Raw genomic sequence first — 5,168 nt, forward strand, 5'->3', positions numbered from 1 at the left:
TTTTATATATTTATATATATATATTTATATATTTATATATATTTATATATATTTATATATATTTATATATATATATATATATATTTATATATATTTATATATATTTATATATATATTTAGATAGATAGATTTATACAGATTTGTAAATTACTTATATTTAAAAATCTTAATCCTTCCAGTATTTATCAGATGCTGTAGGCTACAGAGGAAGTTTTATTTCTTTCTGGAGTTCTTTTCAGTCTGACCACATTGCTCTCTGCTGACACCTCTGTCTGTGTAAGGAATGGTCCAGAGCAGGAGAGGTTTGCTATGGGAATTTGCTTGTAATCTGGACAGTTCCTGATATGGACAGAGGTGTCAGCAGAGAGCACTGTGGTCAGACTGAAAAGAATTCCAGAAAGAAATACAACTTCCTTGGTATAACTTTCTGGCACCAGTTGATTTAAAAAAAAAAAAAAAAAATTGTTTTCCACCGAAGTACCCCTTTAATATTAGGCCCTAGTGGCCAGAATTGACAATGCAAGATTTCATGATTATAAGAAAATATACATAGTAAAATGCAAAATAAGACAAAAAATCGCCATTGATTCTTAAATCATAAACATGTAAACAATAGGTCTTTTTCTGATAACAAACATATTCTCTAACTCCTTAAAGGGGTACTCCGGTGCTTAGACATCTTATCCCCTATCCAAAAGATAGGGGATAAGATGCCTGATTGCGGGAGTCCCGCCCCCTCCCGAAGGCTTGCATTGAGGGGTGGAGCGTGACGGCACACTGGGGAGGAGATGTGTAAGCACTGGAGAACCCCTTTAAGGACAACAGCCCATTTTGGCCTAAAAGCAGTACTCTAGTGCAGCACATCTACTGACATTATATAAAACAACAAACAGGATTTACCTGACGCCTCTTCCACGTTGCCCCGGTATCGCCGCTCTAGTTCCCTGGTGGAGGCCTCCTGGGGGTCAATACGTTACACTGCGGATCAGTTAATCACCGGCCGCAGTGATGTCCCGACTCGGCCGGTTTCATGTATTGAGCCCTTGCACCAGGAAGAAGACCAGTGCCGGGGTGTATTGCATGAGATTTGGGGGAGATTTATCAAAACCTGTGCAGAGGAAAAATGGAGCAGTTGCCCATAGCAACCAATCAGATCTTTTTTTTTTCATTTTTAACAAGTCCTCTGAAAAATTAAAGCAGCGATCTGATTGGTTGCTATGTGCAACTGGTCAACTTTCCTCAGCACAGGTTTTGATAAATCTCCCCCTATATGTTTTTATATTTATATTTTACTCTTTTTTTTTGAATTTTTTTTTTGTGTGTAAAATGGAAAAAGGAGTGTTTTACATTTTTATTGGGGCAGGGGCTTATTTAAAAAAAATAAAATAAAAATAAATTCCCACAGGGGACTATTTATGGCAATCATTGGATTACTAACACTGTCCAGTGCTATGTATAGACATAGCACTGATCTGTATTATCGGTGATCTACTTCTCTCGTCTGCTAGAAGGCAGACCAGAAAAAAAAGACCCTGGGAGAGCAGCAAAGGCAAGTGAAGGGTCCTTCATCCGCCATCTGGCTGATCTGATCCCTGCGGTTCAGCCATTTCAAGCACCGCATTGCCGTAATCAGTATTGATCACGGCATCTGAGGGGTTATTGGCGGACATCAGCAGGATCGCCCATGTCCCCCATTACTGGCGAGTCCCTGGCTGCAGACAGCAGCCGGGACCTGCTGTGCACGAAGTGAGTGCAGCTCCTGTGGTTGCTTCATGTACAGGATGTCCTGTATGGTTATTAGAAGATGAGGAGGATAAAACCAAAATGCTAATTGGCCCGATCCTGATGGGGTTAAAGGGGTACTCCAGCCCTGAGACATCTTATCCCCTATCCAAAGGATAGGGGATAAGATGTCTCACCGCAGGGGTCCCACCGCTGGGGACCCCTGCAATCTTGTAGTCGCCACCCACCTGTTTGAGCTGCATGCCGCGGTGCCAGCTCACAAACAGCCAGGTGGCGACCATGGGGCCGAAGTATCGTGATGTCACGACTCCGCCCCTGTGTGATGTCATGGCCCACCCCCGCTATGCAAGTCTATGGGATGTCACGCCCCCTCCCATAGACTTGCATAGCGGGGGCGGGCCGTGATGTCACACGGGGGCGGAGTCGTGACGTCACGATACTCCGGCCCCGTGGTCGCCACCTGGCTGTTTGTGAGCTGGAACCACGGCGAGCAGCTCAAACAGGTGGGTGGCAAATACAAGATTGCAGGGTCCCCAGCGGTGGGACCCCTGCGGTGAGACATCTTATCCCCTATCCTTTGGATAGGGGATAAGATGTCTCAGGGCTGGAGTACCCCTTTAAGGGCTACTGTGGCTGTGCTTACATATTTGACATTTATTTTTCCTTCTCATATATAAGGACCTAAATCAACATGGACCTACATACTCTATAAAATCTATAACATCACTAAGGACATATACAATCTATAAAACAATATATAACATCACTATGGACCTACATAATCTAGATAATAAAATATAACATCACTAAAGGCTAACATGATCTCTAAAATAATCTATAACATCACTAAAGACCTACAAAATCTTTGAAATAATCTAAAACATCACTAAGAATCTACATAATCTATAAAATAATCTATACCATCACTAAAGTCATACAATCTCTAAAATAATCTATAACATCACATCAATTAATCTAACATCACTAAGGATTTATATAATCTACATAATAATCTATAACATCACTAAGGACCTATATAATCTATAACATTATCTATAACATAACTAAGGACCTATATAATCTATAACATTATTTATAACATAACTAAGGACCTATATAATCTATAAAATAATCGATAACATCACTAAGGACCTATATAATCTATAAAATAATATATAACCTCACTAAGGACCTATATAATCTATAAAATAATCTATAACATCACTAAGGACCTATATAATCTATAAAATAATCTATAACATCACATCAATTAATCTAACATCACTAAGGACCTATATAATCTATAAAATAATCTATAACATCACTAAGGACCTATATAATCTATAAAATAATCTATAACCTCACTAAGGACCTATATAATCTATAAAATAATCTATAACATCACTAAGGACCTATATAATCTATAAAATTATGTTTAACATCTCTTAGGACCTATATAATCTATAAAATTATGTTTAACATCTCTTAGGACCTATATAATCTATAACATCAATAAGACCCTACATAAACTAAAATAATCTATAACATCACTAAGGACCTATATATTCTATAAAATAATCTATAACATCAATAAGGACCTATATAATCTATAAAATAATTTATAACATCACTAAGGACCTATATAATCTATAAAATAATCTATAAAATCTCTTAGGACCTATATAATCTATAAAATTATGTTTAACATCTCTTAAGACCTATATAATCTATAAAATAATCTATAACATCAATAAAACCCTACATAAACTATAAAATAATCTATAACATCACTAAGGACCTATATAATCTATAAACTAATCTATAACATCACTAAGGACCTATATAATCTATAAAATAATCTATAACATCACTAAGGACCTATATACTCTATAAAATAATATTTAACATCACTAAGGACCTATATAATCTATAAAATAATCTATAACATCACTAAGGACCTATATAATCTATAAAATAATCTATAACATCACTAAGGACCTATATAATCTATAAAATAATCTATAACCACTAAAGACCTATATAATCTAAAAAATAATCTATAACATCACTAAGGACCTATATAATCTATAAAATAATCTATAACATCAATAAGGACCTATATAATCTATAAAATAATTTATAACATCACTAAGGACCTATATAATCTATAAAATAATCTATAAAATCTCTTAGGACCTATATAATCTATAAAATTATCTATAACATCAATAAGACCCTACATAAACTATAAAATAATCTATAACATCATTTATGACCTATATAATCTATAAAATTATCTATAATATCACTATGGACCTATATAATCTATAAAATTATCTATAACATCACTATGGACCTACATAAACCATTAAATTATCTAAAATCACTAAGGACATATATAATCTATAAAATAATATAACATCACTAAGGACCTATATAATCTATAAACTAATCTATAACATCACTAAAGACATATACAATCTCAAAAAAAATCTATAACATCACTAAGGACCTATATAATCTATAACATCACTAAGGACCAATATAATCTATAAAATAATCTATAATATCACTATGGACCTACATAATCTATAAAATAATCTATAACATCACTAAGGACCTATATAATCTATAACATCACTAAGGACCTATATAAACTATAAAATAATCTATAACATCACTAAGGACCTATATAATCTATAAAATAATCTATAACATCACTAAGGACCAATATAATCTATAAAATAATCTATAATATCACTATGGACCTACATAATCTATAACATCCCTAAGGACCTATATAATCTATAAAATAATCTATAACATCACTAAGGACCTATATAATCTATAACATCACTAAGGACCTATATAAACTATAAAATAATCTATAAAATCACTAAGGACCTATATAAACTATAAAATAATCTATAACATCACTATGGAAATATATAAACTATAAAATAACCTATAACATCACTATGGACCTATATAATCTATAAAATAATCTAGAACATCACTAAGGACCTATATAATCTATAAAATAATATAGAACATCACTAAGGACCTATATAATCTATCAGATCACATGTCAGGGCTCTGGTGACAGCCCAGTGACACAGCGCAGCACCTGGAGGGGGGAGGAGTCATGTGACTGCATCAGCTGACGCATTCCGTGCAGAAATCCGAGCTTCGGGTTAAACCATCCCTACGCTCTGCACAGGGGGTGATGGAGAGGAAATCTGTTTTTAGCCGCTGCCTTCACTCTCCCCTCTTAGAAATAATTCCCAACAATTTTACACCAGACAAAGTAAAAAATATTATTAGTACATTAATGCAGAAGTAATTTCTCGGCCTGGGTAATCTTTCAAATCTCAAACCCCTCCCCCCCTTTCTCAACCGCGCCACTTGGTATCGCCCACAGAAAG

Source organism: Hyla sarda, chromosome 8 (assembly GCF_029499605.1).
Source record: "Hyla sarda isolate aHylSar1 chromosome 8, aHylSar1.hap1, whole genome shotgun sequence".
Lineage (NCBI taxonomy): Eukaryota > Metazoa > Chordata > Amphibia > Anura > Hylidae > Hyla > Hyla sarda.